Source organism: Micropterus salmoides, unplaced genomic scaffold, assembly GCF_014851395.1.
Source record: "Micropterus salmoides isolate LMB-PRFRI ecotype aquatic unplaced genomic scaffold, ASM1485139v1 Ms_hic_scaffold_3218, whole genome shotgun sequence".
NCBI lineage: Eukaryota > Metazoa > Chordata > Actinopteri > Centrarchiformes > Centrarchidae > Micropterus > Micropterus salmoides.
The window spans coordinates 1-18924 of record NW_024042505.1 but is presented as its reverse complement, the minus strand read 5'-3'; the positions used below and the strand labels follow the sequence as shown (position 1 = coordinate 18924).

At 42.2% G+C, this 18924-nt stretch overlaps 1 pseudogene; it reads right to left on the bottom strand.

Moving 5' to 3' along the window:
- Positions 1 to 6157: 6157 nt before the first annotated feature.
- Positions 6158 to 11483, bottom strand: LOC119884150 (annotated as a pseudogene).
- Between the last annotated feature and the right edge of the window lie 7441 nt (positions 11484 to 18924).

The following is an 18924-nucleotide window of genomic DNA, read 5'->3' as shown; positions in this document are numbered from 1 at the left end:
TTAACTGTGGATGGAGCCCATAGAACACCAACGAGTCACAGAGGGTTGTTTGTTTTGCCCTACCGTTGCCGCAGGTCCCGTGGCGAGGCTCGACTGCCGGTTGGCTCAGGAAGTCAGTTCTGGCCCGACCCCAGTGGCGTTTTCGAGTTGGGTTGAAACCGGTGGATTGGGTCCGGAGAAGCGCTTGCAGCAACGGGCTGTCAGCCAAGGCTTTTGCTCTGATCTCAGTTCGTTTGGTGTCGCTATAGGGCCCACTCAGGGTTCTGTCGTCAGAACCGTGGTTTCATTTATTCAAGGCCATAAATGAAGGCTTCTGAGTTTCTGGTCCAAAGTTGCTCACAACGGTCGGATGAGGTTGCAACAACAAAATCAAATAAACTCACACATTCACCGTAGGTTCGCGAGGCCTCGGGAATATAGGCTATTTAATGTTGCTGAGATTAAGCAGGCAGCTCCAAACAGAATTAAAAAAAATCAAATCTCCCGCTAAGAAATTTGGAATTCAGGGTCGTAGCTTTCTCAGCTCGTCTGAAGGAGATTTAAGTACGAAACAAAAATCGGAATTTCAAAAGTAAAGGAAGTTAAGAGAATGTATACGTTTAGTTTCAAGAAAGTTTAAAAGAAGAGGTTTTCTTTGAAGAGGAAGAAGCTAGAACAAAAGACACAGGGCCTTTTTATTGATCCCGCTAGGTAGTGTGACATCATTTTGGGGATGGTCTCCCAAACGTCGCTAAGGTGTTAACTTTTGGGATAAAGAAATATATGTTGCGCGTATTTCCCTTTAATCTCTCTCTCCACAATATGGCATTTGGAAAAATACTTAGTTCTAAACATTCGGATAAAGACAGTTAAAACAAGGCTAAACACTATGGAAAAAGGTTATAATGGTTATATAAAACATAACAAAGCTTGATTACCTGTCCTCAGTATACTTGCTGGTTACTGGTTTTAACTCATGAGACAATTTAGATGTAAGCATGACAGTAAAATTTCGTTCATGCAATTACATGGTGATAGTTAGGCCTACTTAACGATTCTGTCAGTGTAAGCCGAGTTTTAAACACGCGTGTTATACCTTTCTTGTCCTCTTGGTGGCGCTCGAGTCACACAAGAAAAGAGTAGACATTCAACTTTAACTGAGAGGCTGGTGATGAACACGAGTGCTTCCATGGATAATTTAATAGGAAATTGTATATGAACATTTAACTAAAGCATTAGTTAATACTGAACAGACAGAGACTACTAGGGAGTAACAGGGATGAATTAAAACAACACAGAAAGAGGTTAGAAAACTAGTTCAAGATTACTTTCTTATGGGTCTGCTAGTCTTCAAACATCACTAAAGGATAACAACAGGGTTATTACTTACTAAACTCAGAGGCTAACACCGCTGCTTACTTAGCAAGGTTATTATTTAAACAGAATAAACACAGTTATAATGGAACCTTGCTTGGTTCGAGAAACGGGGGTTTTTATGGTCTCTCTTTTCTGCATTCCTGGCTTATCGCACCGGTTATCAGAGAATAAAATGGTGGTTTATGGTCGTTCTGTGGAGAGAAAAGAGTCAGGGTGAGGCTGGAGGTGACCTGCTGGAGGGAGAAGGGGTCAGATCGCCCCTTTTCCTGTCCTGTGGACTGTCTTTAGTGACACCTTTACGGCTAGAAAGGTTCACTAAAGCTATTTGAATACACAATCCTTAAGCGATTCATTGTCTGATTGAGTCTCTTTCGGTCCTTACCAACACCAGGCAATGTCTCTGGGTTTTACATGTGAAAAGGTCAACTCTCGGGGAGGGAAACTTCCCTCCCTCTTTTGACACCACCCGACCTTCTTTGAAGTGCATCTGGTTGAGTTCACAACACCTGTCCCCAGAGTCCTCAGTGTAAATGACACCTATCTGTCAATATTTTTAAATGTCCCTCCCCATCCAGGCTGTGATTGGTCGGTTCACGACAAGTGACATTGAAGAGCTACATTCTGCACAAGGCTGCTTGAAAGGCGCCCGAGCTTCTCTTCTCCCTCCTCTCTCTGCGCCGACAGAGTTTAGCAGGCAGGCGAGAACGGGAACAGGTGAGCCTCACGTAGCGCCCAGAGAACCGGATATGGAGAGGGCAGAGGAGAGGACCGGCAGCTTGGGAGAAGTCCCGGTACGCATAAACGGTCTGTGTACCGGGGTGTACCGGCCCACTTCAAGCACTGCTCAAAACACTTTAATTCACTGAGTTGCTCAAAGACAAACATTCACAGTTTGGACTACAAACTGATTTTTATTAGATTTACAGAAAATGTACAATTTCATATAAACTGACATAAACTGTGGTTTAAGATTTTATCCATATTGCCAAAAACACAACAGCTGCTGCAAAACAGCTGCTCTGAATCACATCCTAAACAGCAGCATGCCTACCACTAAAACAGCAGAAATTACACTTAGATTAAAGAGAAATAAACAACATGTTATTTATTCTTATTCAACAAAGAACAAAACGCTAAGAGACGAACACAGTTAAACGAACACAGTTTTGGAAAAAGATACATTACAACTAAATTAAAAAATGTATGTGAAACTGAAAAGCTCAAAGTGCTAAAGACGTGTTGAGATGCTCTCCGTGTGTTAAACATCCAAACAACAGTCCAAATAAAGATTTAGGAAGAAGACAGCGAGGCGGCTTGAATGGGTCCCCGTACCTCACTTTGAGAACCACTGGTCTACGTGATACGCAGGTATACGCCGTGTACCACTAGGAATGTTCAGGGATTTCCGTATATCCACTTAAAATAGCGAAATGATACATAACAACATCACTTGCATTCATAAATCCACCCAGGGGTGGACTGGTATTCTGGAATAGTCTCCGGTGGTCCGTCGCACCAATGGGGCCAGTATAACGTAAATATATTTATATAACTGTTTAAAAAATGGGCCAACATACCCGCCCATTGGTTCATTTACTATACCGACACTGTTCTAGTCCAATCACATCTCTTACTAGCCCCAAGTCCCTCCCCCTTTTCTCTCTGTTTCTTGTGTTGTGGGCCAAAAAAAATCTGGAGACTGCTGCCGCCAAATGTGCCAAAATAACCGATATGTTTGTTACTGGGGCTGCAGTAGTTTCAACATCAGCTGCAAGACTCGACATTGTGCAGGCACAGGCACTTAGGAATAAAGGAGAGTCGTGTCCACTGCCAGCCAGAGGAGGCGGCGTGAGACAGCGGAGCAGAAAATGTCTTCAGAATGCAGGAAATTCAGTTTTCAATGCTCAAAATCTTCTTGGAGAAACCCCAGACCCCCTATCGTATATTTCATTAATGAATATTTCTTCTAAAAAGTTTGAAAATATCTTCTTGTCTTGTTGTCGTGACCCCAATATTGTGCATCGTCACGTCTCGTGGGCTAAGCGTTTCGTAACATCCCTTAAGTGTCCCCACCACTTTTCACCACAAAGTGATGCCATGTGTGCCATGTCATAATGAAAATAATCAGGCCTAATTCAAAAAAGGTGAACGTTAATGATCTAACCGCAACGCTATCATGAAGTGACTGTCACTTACTGCTAGTGATCACTCGCTGTCAAACAGCGCAGCAGAAGCTATGTGCTTCATGTGTTTCCCCAAGTTTGGACACTGATGGGGAAACAGTTTTTAGCCAAGAACTCCCCAAATACAGACCGTCCAACAGTCCAACCAGAGATGGGAACACTTTGGATCACTGCTACACCACAGTTAGCAGTGCCTATCACGCCGTCACATGCGCTCCACTGGGACACTCCGATCACGTGATGGTCCATCTGATTCCTCCTTACAGGCAAAAACTAAAGCTCTGTAAACCTGCAGTGAGGAAATCAAAGATGTGGACTAGTGAAGCTGTTGAGGACCTCCAGGCATGTTTGGACTGCACTGACTGGGATGTTTTCAAGACTGCTACCAACAATCTGGATGAGTTTACAGAGGCTGTGACGTCCTACATCAGCTTCTGTGAGGACAGCAGGAAAGCCTTTGAACGCCTTGTGTTGTCCCACCTAAAATCCATCACAGACCCACTCCTGGACCCCCTGCAGTAAACATGGCCCTTCACTACATTCTCCAGCACCTGGACTCCCCAGGAACCTATGCCAGGATCCTGTTTGTAGACTTCAGGTCTGCTTTTAAAACCCTCATCCCGACCCTGCTGCAGGACAAGCTCTCTCAGCTGAGCGTTCCTGACTCCACCTGCAGGTGGATCACAGACTTCCTGACGGACAGGAAGCAGCACGTGAAGCTGGGAAAACATGTCTCTGATTCCAGGACCATCAGCACCGGTTCCCCTCAAGGCAGCGTTCTTTCCCCCCTTCTCTTCTCCCAGTATACCAATAGCTGCACCTCCAGTCACCAGTCTGTCAAGCTCCTGAAGTTTGCAGATGACACCACCCTCATTGGGCTCATCTCAGGTGGGGATGAGTCCGTCTACAGGTGGGAGATCGACCATCTGGTGACCTGGTGCAGCCAGAACAGTCACTCAAAGCTCTGAAGACCGTGGAGATGGTCGTGGACACAGAAAGAGCCCAGCCCCACCCTCCCCCTTCATCCTGTGTGACTCCTTCCGCTTCCTGGGCACCTTCATCTCCCAGGACCTCAAGTGGGAGCTGAACATCACCTCCCTCACCAAGAAGGCCCAGCAGAGGATGTACTTCCTGCAGCAGCTGAAGAAGTTCAGCCTGCCAAAGACAATGATGGTGCACTTCTACACCGCCATCATTGAGTCCATCCTCACCTCCTCCATCACCATCTGGTACGCTGGTGCCGCTGCCAGGGTCAAGGGCAGGATGCAGCACATCATTCGCTCTGCAGAGAAGGTGATTTGCTGCAATCTTCCTTCTCTTCTGGACCTGTACGCCTCCAGGACTCTGAGGCGAGCAAGAAAGATTGCAGCCGACTCCTCCCACCCCGGACACATACCGTTTCAGACTCTCCCCTCTGGCAGGAAGCTGCGGTCCATCAGGACCAAAACCTTTCGCCACAAAAACAGTTTCTTCCCATCTGCAACTAGCTTCATTAACAAGGCCCGGGTCCCCCACTGACACTTCCCCCTTGCAAATGATACAAATGTCTCTGCATGTCACAAATATTGATTTGTTGATTATTGATCTTTGATGTTGTATATTTTTATGTTGTCAGTTTATATATTTATATGTACACAATATTCTCTTCCATTGCGTTACTTCTGCACGGCACAGACCCAGAATAATGAACATGTATATATCTGCAACGTTGTTCTTCCATTCCATATTTATATATTTCTACATTTATTTATGTTGACTGTATGTTTGTCTACGTGTAGCACCTTATCACCACAGCAAATATCTCGTATGTGTAAAACAATACTTGGCAATAAAGCTGTGTACCTGAGTATCGGTAAAACCACAATAAATCTAAATAGAATGTTATGAAGCAAACAGCGGCAGGTCCGAGCTAATGTAGCTTTTCTAGGCTGCATCACTATAGGCTGGGCAGAAACACTTGGTATGAGAGTCCCCACTGTGACAGAACCACCATTGTGTCCCTGAGCAAGACACTTAACCCCTAGTTGTTCCAGAGGCGTGCAACCTCTGACATATATACCAATTGCAAGTCACTTTGGATAAAAGCGTCAGCTAAAATGAATAAATGTAATGTAAATGTAGGCTAGTAAACAAATCGCTCCACATTTGCTTTTTACCGTTACTTCGTTTCTTGCAGGCTAAATCAAGACCATTTCACTGGAGGTACACAGGATAGTAACATGGGTCTCGTTAGTTGGTGAAATAATGTGGAAAGCGATACAATTTTGCACTGAATAACATTACTCTGGGACAGATTGCTTGGGGACAAGTGGGTATGAGGCTTGGAGGGAAAAATCAGAGTATACTCACCACAAAAAACTAGACTACACCCCTGGTTGAAGCCATCACAGTGAATCAGCAAGTTGACCAAAACATTTCCCAGCAGCCACTTCTCCCACAGCAGAGTCCAAACAGTGCTTCCTGTTCTCTACAGTTAGGTGTCTTATTGGAAATGGTCTCAGTAGATGACAGGATCTGTCTCGTCTCTATCCTTTCTATTGGCCTCCATTTCTCCTCCTGTTTCCTCCCCTTTCTCTCTCTCCCTCTTTCTCTGCCTACATGAAGCTGACTGTGGAAATGTTGTCATCATTCATACTGATGGACTGCTGATATCATTGCTGTCCATTCTGCAGCAACACACAGAGGCCAAAAGCTTGTCTATAGTCCCTTTCCTCATGATGACATACAGGACTGAGTCTGCAAGAGGACTCAACTTAACAAACAAGACAGACAGGCGTAGGAGGTTCTGATCAATATGTTCTCCCAGAAAGAAAATGATGCTGGGCAGGAACAGTAGGGTGTAAATAAGCAGCACCAGAACCAAAATTCCCACAATTCGTCGTTTTTCATCAGAGGGGACCGAGATGGAAGCAGACAGGGCTTTGAGGGTCCCAACCAGGAAGAATATTAACAGTGGGAAGGGAAGGAGGAGGACGGCGCTGAAGATTATGTATATGACCACTTCAGTATATAAATAATAGAAAAGCATGACAAAGACACCAGAAAGGGCCCAGACCAGGACACAGAGCACCACAGAGGTCTTGATGGATCGTCTGCAGCGGTACCACAGTGGGTGGGCGATGACCAAATACCTGTAATACAAGATGGACACAAAGTCTTTGAGGAGCTTCAGAGTTATAAACTAATATAATGTTCAGACACAGAAGCAGCTCCACACATACTGGATAGACAGATAGATACCTTTCCAGGGCGACGCAGACCATGAAGTAAACACTGGCAAACAGAGCAGAGATGTAAATATATAAGAAGATGTTATATATCTTCTCATCCTCAGGTTGTGCCACCTGAACGATCATGCAGCAGAGTTGAAGCAGGTCGGTAATGAGGAGGTTGATGACGTAGATGGGAGCAACATGATCACTTCTCACCTGCAGGAAAACATTGGTAAAAGTCAACAAGCAGTTGGAAACATGTTGTGAAGTCCACCTCCTCCCAAATCTGTCATCTTGCTCTGCCCAGCAGCTGCAGTCAGAGCCATTTCTGACTTTTTCATCCAACAGAAATCTCAGATATGACCCACTGGCCAATCACTGCAGGAACAAGACTAAGGGACAGATTTCCTGCAGCTTCTGCAGCAGTTATGAAGCGTTCTGGCTCAAACACATGGAGTCGCAGTTTGAGGCTCATGTTTGTGTTTGCAAGGTGAGAATCTCTCCTCATTGTAAATGTATTATATTGAGGATCGCACAAATAAGCAGGTAGGTAGGTTTATTGTCACAATATAAAAAGTTATAGAGTGAAATTGAGTTTTGTAACTCCTTTCTGCTACATAGCAGCAGAGCCGGCGCGTCCATATAGGCGAACTAGGCATTTGCCTAGAGCGGCACTTTTGTGGGCGGCAAAATGTGAATGAGCCAACCGGGAATGATCAATGGCTATATGAATTGCTAAGCTGCCGTTGCCCCGTCCTGCCCCCTGCACGAGTCATGACTGAGGGTCAGTAAAAAGAGGACAAGGAAATACTGCAGGATGTCTAAACAACTGAAATTATCTGGTTGCGAATATAAAAAGAGGAGACTATTGAAGGATTAAGCACACCAACAATAGAAGGGTTCGTTGTTAAAATATACTGATCCAGGGAGTATTTGCAAGGATGACACGCCTTCAAGTCCATCACAGAACCAAGAGACCGCTAGCACAGCTAACATTAACTCCCTTGTTGTAGAGGCGTAACCAGAGCAGGCACTAACCCGCCTTCAATCATACCGTCAAGTCTATTGCCATGTCAGGAGATCAGCTGTCAAACCAGCTACCGGAATTTCTACAGAAGAAGAAACAGCAGGTGCTAGCAGCATCCCGAGAGCAGATGCTAACATTAGTCTGCCTTAAAATCTACCGTCAAGTCCACCATCAGCAGGTCAGGAGATTGCTTACTCAGCCAGTGACATTGCTCCACAAGAAACAGCAAATATCAGCAGTATCATCGGACCTCAGACAGCTGAACAAATAAGTGTACACAGTGAGGATACTTTTAATGATCCCAGCAATTGGCAAACAACAGTAACCCAAGGACTTAGAGACATTTTAATAGAGAGAGGACCATATCAAGTGAAAGGAATTGATTTTCCCAAAGACAGTGCACACAGAAAGTTTTTTATAGACGGACATTAACAAATGGAGAAAGGCTGGAAAGGCCCTGGCTAGTTTATTCAGTGAGTAAGGATGTTCCGTTTTGCTTCTGCTGTAAACATTTTTGTGGAAGCGAGAGAAAATCAGCTCTTGGAAGAGAAGGTGTTAAAGACTGGAAGAATTTGTCAAGCATCCTTAGCAAACATGAAAAATCAACTGAACATATCGAAAGTTTTCCTAAATGGAAAGATTGGTCTCGCAAAACACCATAGATGCACAAAATCAGCGGAAACTTGCTGCTGAGACAATACAGTGGCAAAATGTGTTGCAGCGGTTGATTAGTCTCATCAGAGTAATGGCTATGCAAAACCTGCCATTCTGTGGTAGCACAGATAGATTATTTGAACATAACAATGGCACTTTCCTGAAACTAGTGGAGCTGATTGGTCTTTTTGACAGCGTTATGGCCGAACACATTAGGAGAGTGACTTCAAAAGAAACACACGTTCGCTATTTAGGCAATGATATTCAAAATGAAATCATTGCAATGCTGGCATCCCAGATTCAGCAGGGAATTCTCACGATGCTGAGGTCAGCTAAATACTTCTCTATCATTTAAGATTGTACTCCCGATGTAAGCAGAAAAGAACAGATGACCGTGATTGTACGTTTAGTTACAACACAGGGAGGAAGTGTAGACACAGATAACTGATTGTACAGGAGCCGGCATGACTGAGGTCCTTATTAAGAAACTTAGCGAGCTGGATATTGATATTATGGACACGAGAGGTCAAGGCTACGACAATGGATCAAACATGAGAGGTAAGCATAGTGGTGTGCAAGAAAGAGTGCTAGACATAAACCCAAGGGCATTTTATGTGCCTTGCAGCGCTCACTCTCTTAACTTGGTAGTTAATGATGCAGCCTCATGTTGTCTGCAGGCAGTCGACTTCTTTTCAACTATCCAGGAGGTTTATAAGTTTTTCTCTGCTTCCACCTCTCGCTGGGACGTGTTAAAACAGCACATAAGTGAGCGTGGCCTCACAGTCAAGCCTTTAAGTTACACGAGATGGGAAAGTCGGGTCGATGCGCTCAAACCCATCCACGCCAGTTGGGGGATGTATATGATGCGCTGCTGTCAGTGGCAGAAGATGAAAGTCTAACTGGCACATGTGGAGCTAAAACTAGATGTGAAGCCAGAGGCATTGCAGCCAAGATCAAAACCTACCCGTTCATGTGCAACATCATAACATGGTATGACATTTTATATGAGATAAATGTGACCAGCAAAATACTACAGACAACAAGTGTGCTTAAACTTGACAAAACGATTCCTGATGGACTTCCGCGCAGACAGCTGTTTTGAAACAGTATTGGCGGAGGATTTGGAAACAGAGGTCCGTTTTCCTCCACATAGTGCAGTGCGACCATGAAAGAGGAAAATGTTTCACTATGAAGGAGAGGATGAGGCAGTGATGGATCCACAACAGCATTACAAAGTGTTTTTTCAGAATACTGGACTGCTCTATTAATGCTGATGAAGAGCGTTTTTCTCAACTCCAGGAGCACGGGAACATATTTGGGCTGTTGTATGACATTGCATCCATCAAAGAGGAAAACGCTACTGACGTTCTCCAAGAATGTCCAGCGCTGGATAAAGCCCTGACACACGGAGACTCCAGAGATGTTGATGGACAAGAGCTTTTTGCGGAGCTGACTGCTTTGAGTAGGCGTCTACCTGCTGGCACTAAACCCCTAGACGCACTCAAGTTGACACGTGACAACGGGATGGAATCAGTTTTTTCCAATGCTTTTGTAGCATCACGAGTGCTTCTCACCTTTCCTGTTACAGTGGCTTCAGGAGAACGCAGTTTCTCAAAGTTGAAACTACTACCTTCGCAGTACAATGAAACAAGACAGACTTAATGGACTGGCAACAATCTCCATAGAACATGAACTGGCACAGAGAATCGAAATAGAGGAGGCAGTTAAGACCTTTGCTGCGATGAAGGCCCGCCGTGCGCGCTTCTGAAAGGTAATTTTAGCTTTATTTGTTCTTTAGTCATTGTTTAAGATGCTGAACCTGATGATGATATAATGTGCTTACGGACATTTCATTTGTGTGTGTTTTACGCACATAAGAAAGTGGTGTAAAGAGATTTGCAACGGTAGTTTGAGGAGCGGAAATGTGATTATTTGGAAAAGTGCTGTCATGACTGCTTAAATAAAAATGCCAGCAGGCATTGGCTCCTGCATAAATTTTAATATAGTTGACATTTTGGGTACACTCGTGTTGCGCACTATTTGGCCTATGGCATATTGGTCTTTGTGTGTTGTTGCTGGTATACGTTGCAAATAGAATGGCAGCGCTATTGTTTTTCACATAGAGCAGTAGAAGTGCACTTGCCGGTCCTGCATAGCAGACAATATACATTAATAAATAATCAATTATGAAAAATGGTACACAGAAAAACTATCACCAATGGAGCAGTGCTGAGGATGAATTAGAGTTTAAGATAAGTAAATAGGAGGAGCCTGTTAACAGATGTTCATTTCATTAAGTCTTGCAAGTTTTCACCTGTCAGGTTGCAGACAAACATAATAATAAGGTGCATTAAATACAGGCTAACATTTCACTAAACAACAGTTATTATAAACCTCTCTCTCGGCATGAATGGAACAAAGACAATGTTGCCAAAGTTTCATGGTATACTGACATTTAAATAATGTAATTCATACAATCAGGAAAATATAAGGTAAAAACTAAACAATGAACACTGTGTTTGTGTTTGTGTGTGTTTTAATTAAAGAACAAATATTGAAAAAGCGTCCATATGTGACACCATGGGAATGAGAACAGACTGGTTTTTCCTGGTGATAGGGCAGAAATGGGCAGTTGTTGACAGGTTAATAAAAAACCCAAATAATGCTGTACAAACTACTCTGACAAACAACTATTATTACAGGCCTTTGTCCCAGCCCCCTGACACCTAGCCCCCAAACCAGATCCAGATCCTTTACAGACAGACAGACTGTAGGACAGACACACCACACAGACAGGAAATAAATAACTCTCAGTCAGAATGTACATACCATAGAATAAAGAGCACTGATGGCCACCAGGGTCAGAGGAAGGCCGACAGCAATGATTATGTATGTCACCACACTGATGTATTCATCAGGTTTTTTTAAGTACAAGAAGAACTGAAGGTAATTCCGGTAGGTGAAGTTGCTGTAGTCATAGTAGCCACAGATGTAGTTGTAATAGTCGTAGCTTTGGTTCTGTGAGCTGTTGTTAAAGCAGTAATCTTCCATTCTTCAGAGTGAAACCTGTTTGAGAGATCAGGTTATTAAAGGGAGCAGGTTTTTAATATCTACCTAACATTGTTCAGTGACATCACTAAAGCTGTGAGGTGAAGTTCACACAAACACAGTGTACCTATAGTTTACCCACAATCATATCAAATCACAAACTGCTGTCTTTCACTTCTATCATCATTCCTCAACATTTGTCACATTTAACTTTTATTTAATCAAAGAAGAAAAGAAGAACAAATATCTGTACGTGCTGATGTGAGGTCGTTACTGCAGCCACAGAACATCGTCCAGCTGTTTCAGTAACTTAATGTTTAATGTTAATGCTCTTTGGTTTAGGACATCCTGCCTGTCTCCTGTACTCGATGCCCCTCTGAGTTTGGATCAGGAGGTTTACACGATCTGCAGATTTTATCTTCAGGGCGCAGGTTGTGCACTCTTCCTTGTTGGTATTTATTCTCACATTATTTTATTGCATATCAACCCTGTCTCCCTCTGTCCTCATGTCCTGTCTGTCTCTACTGTCTCCTGCAATAAAGGCTAATGTGGCCCCAAAACACAAACTAACAACAGAGAAGTTATTATTTTATGTTTAGAAGTGAGTCCAAAGCTGTCTGCTTGTTACAGTTTGCATGTTCATTTATCTGTTTAATACGCTCTACATAGAAGAAAAAAGTAATCTGATCAAATTTACCTTTAAAAGCTGAGAGACCCACCTGAATGAGTTCCTACACCAGTGGCCGATGTTTGTCCTCTGCATCCAAACCTCAAATATGGGAAGTGATAACAAGCAGCAGGCTGATGATGATCTACAGCTGCTCTGTTAAGACAAAGGAGAGGCGTGAATATGGAAATGATGCATCACAGAAATAGAAGAGAGAAGGTTAGCGGGACAAAGAACCGTCACACTCCATAACATTTATTTGACTGGGAAATGTGCATGTGAGCCGCTCACAATAACTGGCCACAGTGCTGACACACCTGCTGATGTTTTCTTCTGCTTTTACTTATTTCTCTTCTTGAAAAATCAGGATTAAAAAAATCTAATCAAACTTTTAAAATCTGTCATAAACGTCTCCCTGATGACACAGAGGAGGTTCTTTGGTGCTGATGTGAGCTACTTACTGCAGCCACTGAATCAGGTTTGGATCCAGATCCTTCAGTGACTTGAGGTACAGGAGCTTTGTTCTGGGACGCTGTGCTGTCTTCTGCACTCTTTGCTCCACCTGTTTAATGTCCCTTTGGAGGTGGAGGCTTGTCTGTCTGATGAATCCAACTGTTGAACCGTCTGAATATTTTATCTTCATTTGCAGAATCCGCACTCTGCACTCACACTAAACTCTCTTTCATATCTCAGCTGTTAGGGATCTATGTAGGGGCAGGTTTGGTTATTTATCAAATATATTATAGAAATATTAATGAAGTTATTAAAGCAGTCTAAAAGTGGCTTTTAGTTCTGTAATGATAAAATATCACTAATGAAGCACTATTATTTAATAAATACAGGGCACCACTCTGGAACCAGGGACCAATAGCCAAACCTCAAAGCAGTCTCAGGATCATTTATTTAAACTATCAATAATTAAGCATTATTGAATAAAAACAGGCTGACAGTGAAGTCTCAACCAAAATACCACACACAATAAACACGACTTCTTCAAATTATATTAGGATTTATTCACTTTAGCACGGATTGACAATCACTTGTCATTTGTCATCATCATTTAATAACGGGGGTCACGGCGGGCTGATTCTTCGCCAGCAGCAAGAGGAAAACAGCTAAGTGGACTTAAAATGGGTTGAGAAAGCAGGACGCAGCGATTTTCCTTTTCATAGTTTAATCACAGGAGTTTCATCTTCTTCTGCAGGCAGCGAGTTTTGTTGTGTTAAGAACAAACAGCAAATAAATAACAGAAAAACAAAAACAAAAAAGAAAAGAAAAGCACCACCTTCTTTTTTCTTCCTTTCTTTACCTCATGTCTCTGCTGTCTCTTTGTTACACAATACAATATTTATATTTCTTACATGTCAGAATTGTATTGAAGAGAGGGAGAGAAGCAGATTAAGTGAAATGTAGCTGGTATAACTACAGTATGCTGTCCACCTCCGGTTCAAAGCTGCTGCACAATCAGCATATAATGTATGTCATTTTTTGATATTCTGTTTTCTTTAAATGATGATGAAAATCTTTAGATAGAGAAATAAACATGACATAAGAAAATGTTCCTTTGAAAGCTGCATGACAGCAAAGACCTGCATGAGTTCTATATTTAGTTTGATGCTTTGTGTTTTGCATACAAACTTGCTACTAAAGAAATGAAGGCAGGCGTGAACACATTGTATGTAAAGGATATCAGAACAACAGACTGAAGCACCAGGAAAGACAGATTTGCTTGATTTAACATCAATATATTTAACATACATTAGCCACCAACTCATGTATCAATATCCAATTTAAGGCTGTTTTGCAGTTTGTTTAGATATTTGTTCGATATATTTTTTATTATCCATTCTGCTGTCACACCTGTAACCTGTGTACAAAACAAAGTTTACAGCACGAGAGCCGATTGTTTCTGATTGTTTTCTTATTTCTTAGGAATATAATGTCTCTCACGATGTATTTTTTATGTTGTTATGGTCAGTTTCCAATATTTGTTAGATTACCTGACAGGATTATTTAATAAAACAACAAACATTAAGACAACAACACTTCCTGATGATGCGTGGACATGTTCTTTAGGTGTGATGTGAGGCCGAACTGCAGCCACATCAGCAAGAATCTTGTCCATCTCCTTGAGTGATTTGAGGTGTAGAGCATTGTTCGGCAATCGATGGTCCTCCTGTTGCACGCCCCTCTGCCCCCCTCTGCCCCCCTCTGCCCTAACTGGTCAAACCAGTTGTTGAAACAACAAATGATGTGAGAAAAATGAACTGAACACATTCACAATATATTGTTATATTGTCATATTGTAGATAATGTATACCAAATCCACCTACCTCAAGTCATTACTCCTACACAAAATACTTATACTTATTTATTCCAGCATCCTTTGCACTATACTTCATCGCACTGTGTACATGTGTACATGTATGCATGTATATGTACCTGTATATCACATCCATCTCCGACATGTACAGACTCCTGCATCCTTTGCACTCTGCTCACTGCACTATTTGTCTAATATGTCTATATTGATTTGTTCATAGTGTGTATATTTGTGTTGTCTACACTGAAGTCTGTGTCTGATTTTATCTTATCTTATTCTGATTATTGTGATTTTGTATTTTTGTATCAGTAAGCACATCATGAGCAATGTACAATCCAGAGTCAAATTTCTTGTATGTGTACACATACCTGGCAATAAAGCTGATTCTGATTCTGATAGTTAACATCGCTAATATACAAATAATTCAACTCAGATATTAGTACTAAATGTTACAGCTGGATGTGTTTCCCTGTGCTGTTTGCTCTAGTTCTGCTCCAGGTGGGCTACTTCTGATTGCTAAATGAGGTCCACCTGAGCTGGGAAGGAGGCCCTTAAAAGCTCCTGTGCCAGCTTCAGAAGGACAGCCTTTTTGAATTGGTTCTGCTGGTCTTGCTGCCTCTCAGCTGGGATTTCATGTTTTGACTTTAAGCTTTTCGTGTTCGTGATTTTTTTGCATGATTTCATTTTAAAGGTGTTTTGGTTGTTGGTTTGGGTCAGTGCTGGAGTGCTGTTTGCCCCATGGAGCCGACTAAGGGTGGAGCGTAACATGAGTTCACATCTCGCAGCACAAGATGGTTCAGAAGGGACAGCTACTCACAGTTTGCATATTCATTTGCGTTTCCGAGACCAGAACAATGGGTTTCCTTCACTAGAGTCTGTTTTGTGTTCTGCATACACACAGTCTGATGTAAATCAGTCTTGATGTGAATCCGTGGGGAAACATGCCATGTGTTCCTGGAGATTACTGTTCATATTCAGACAAATACCATGTGCTAAGTCTTTAGGGTGGACCAGTGTCTGCCTTAGTGTGTCCTTGGGTTTAAAAAAAACCTGCCTTGAGTTTCTCTGATACTTCAGACTCGTATGGAATCACAATGTTGTTGCGCTCACTCTTCTTCTTCTGTCCTCGTCACCCATAGTTAAGCTGTTCTTCCTGGATCCTGTGGGTGTTTTCACAATTCAGTTCAATTTTAAAAAATAGATTGTCTATCAGATAATGATGTGTCTTAGGTTTGGGGCTCACAAACATAAAAACGCACACCCATGAAAGACATGGGTAAAAAATACAAAATATTAAAACTATATTACAACACGTCCAATTCCATAAATCAATACGAACAGGTGTGCTTGTTTAAATTGGATATTGCGGTGGGAATAAAATAGTTTTTGTAAATTCTCTTTTTGTCAGCTGATGGGAGTATAGAATAGAATACACATTATTGTCCCCGGGGGGCACAGAGCTGCAACCTGTTGCTTCATAACACAAACATGTACTAAAAAACCCAACATACAGTTAACATGAAATCAACAAGACATCTTAAGACGTGAGAGACATTTTAACTGTATATACAATACCAGATCTTAAAAAGTGCTAGAAGCAAAGGGGCTGGTAACTTTATTGTAATTTGATCTATTGTGCCAGGATTTAGATTTAGAGTTCAGCAGCTTGATAGAGGTTGGGATGAACGATAACTTGAGTTTGTTTGATTTATATCTTGGAACACAGAATCTTCTCCCTGATGCCAGAAGTTCATATTCAGGACAGAGAGGATGTTGAGGGTTTGCAGTCATTTTTTTCTGCTTGTTTCCTGACTGCTTGCTTGTCCAGGCTGTGTAAGGGCTCGTACTCTTTCCTCCCTATTATCCTCATAGCTACCTTATGTGTGCTGGCCGGTCTGCCTTTCAGCTGCAATGTTAAGTTGTCAAACCATGATGTGATTCCATATCTGTCATGCTATCCAGGATCGGCCAGTAGAACATCAGCATGATCTGGCTGCTCACTACATACAGTCTTCTTAGAAAGTATAGTCTCTGCTGCAAAAATCTATTTAATGTTTTTTAGTGGGGAAAATCACTTGTAGCTGGTGCATTTACACCAACCTGGTTTAGTCTGGTTGAACCAAACCCTGTAGTATTAACCTGCGGTTTGTTTGGGTTGGTGTGAATTGTGGATTTGAACTCTGGTGCTGACCAACACACAATCAGCTTAATTTTTTTCAATTCCGTTTTCTTTAAAAAAAACCTTTACATATAGAATAAAAAAGCTGCATGAAAACAATGACCTGCATCAGTTCTATAAATAGTTGATGCTTTGTGTTTTGCATACAAACCTGCTCCTAAAGAATGAAGACCGGCATGAACACAGTGTATGTAAAGTACATCAGAACAACAGACTGAATCAACACTTGCTACTTGTAATTAAAAACTCCTCCTGGATAGGAAAACTCAGAGCTGATTGAGCCAGTTAACAGCTGATTACAGTTAATTACGGCCTGATAGTTATCCAGGATCATCAAATCTGGGCTCAGTGAAGGTAACCCAAAGACAAGTTAAACTTTATGAAACCATGACCCTGAACGAGATCTCTCTGCCACAGTGAGATGTTTTGTCCTCTGCATTCTGTAATAATGTGGAATAAAAAAGTGAGCATTGCTCTTTGTAAAACTACTGAGGAATCAGAGGAATAACTCTGGCTCTTGTTCCAGAGGAGTTTCAACACACTTGTTGTAAGTTCTGAACAAAATCATGAATGTAATGTGGCAGATAAATAAAGGTTGAAAAACATTTCCAAATGTATTCTTTTATTATAATATCTGAAGCAAACTCAGTGACCCAGACAGCACCTGGACAATCAGAACTAGTTTGGGCTGAAGAGAGCTTTATGCAGCTTTCGGGCTTTCCTCTGGTTTGTGCTGAAATATAAGTTTCTCAGATTCAGAATCAAAACCAGAATCATCTTTACTGACAGGTATGTAAATAGACACACATACGAGGAATTTGATTCTGGATTTTACATTGCTCACAATGTGCTTACTTATCCAATAATAAAATAATAAAATTAGACACGTTAGGCTAGAGAACACATATACACACTATAAACAAAAACAATATAGACAGACTGAGACAATAGTGCAATGAGCAGAGTGCAAAGGATGCAGGAGTAAAATTATTATTATCATTGTTATTATTATGTACATGTCGGAGAAGGATCTGATATACAGGTACACATTCAGATACATGCATACATGCACACATGTACACCGTGCGATGGAGCATAGTGCAAAGGATGCTGGAATAAATAAGTATTATGTGCAGGTGTTATGTACATGCAGTCGGTGGATTTGGTATACAGTATTTACAATATAACAATATGAACAGTATGAACAGCACTGAAATAGAGAATGGGGAATAAATAATAAGTGGTAGCCAGTAAACAGTTGCCTGTTTAGAGGCAGAGTTACTGGGTTGTTGCACAGGAATGGTTCCTGACATTATGAGTCAGAAATCAGCTGTTCATCAGAGTAATGGCTTGTGGGAAGAGACTGGTCCTGAGTCTGTTGGTTTTGGCGTACAGAGCTCTGTAGTGCCTACCAGAGGGGAGGAGCTGGAACAGGTTGTGTCCGGGGTGAGATGGATCTGCAGTGATGTTTCCTGACTCTGGAAATGTATAAGTCCTGAATGAAGGGCAGGTTGGCACCGATGATTTTTTTCTGCAGTCCTGATTGTCCGTTTAAGTCTGCTCCTGTCCTTTTTAGTGGCAGATCCAAACCAGACAGTGATGGAGGTGGAGGTGGAGGAAGTGTGATAAGTTGCTACGCGTAGACAAACATACAGCTGACATAAATGTAGAAATATATAAATATGGAATAAACAATTCAAGTTATATAAGAATAATAGAGAAAATGAATACTACTATTTGCAGAGAAAGAACAATTTGGCAGATATTTCCATGTGCATTATTCTGGGTTTGTGTTGTGCAGATGTATTGCAAAATAAGAGGATATTGTATACATAAATATATAAATTGACAAACACAGATGCAGAGACATTTGTGCTATTTGAAAGGACGGAGTGTCAGTGAGGGGCCCGGGCCTTGTTAATGTGGCAAGAGGTTTTGGTCCTGATGGACTGCAGCTTCCTGCCAGAGGGAAGAGTCTGAAACGGGGCGTTCAGCTGCAATCTTTCCTGCTCGCCTCAGAGTCCTCGAGGCATACAGGTCCTGAAGAGAAGGAAGATTGCAGCCAATCACCTTCTCTGCAGAGCGAATGATGCGCTGCAGCCGGCCTTGTCCCTGGCAGTGGCAGCAGCGTACCAGATGGTGATGGAGGAGGTGAGGATGGACTCAATGATGGCGGTGTAAGTGCACCATCATTGTCTTTGGCAGGCTGAACTTCTTCAGCTGACACCGGAAGAACATCTCTGCTGGGCCTTCTTGGTGATGGAGGTGATCCAGA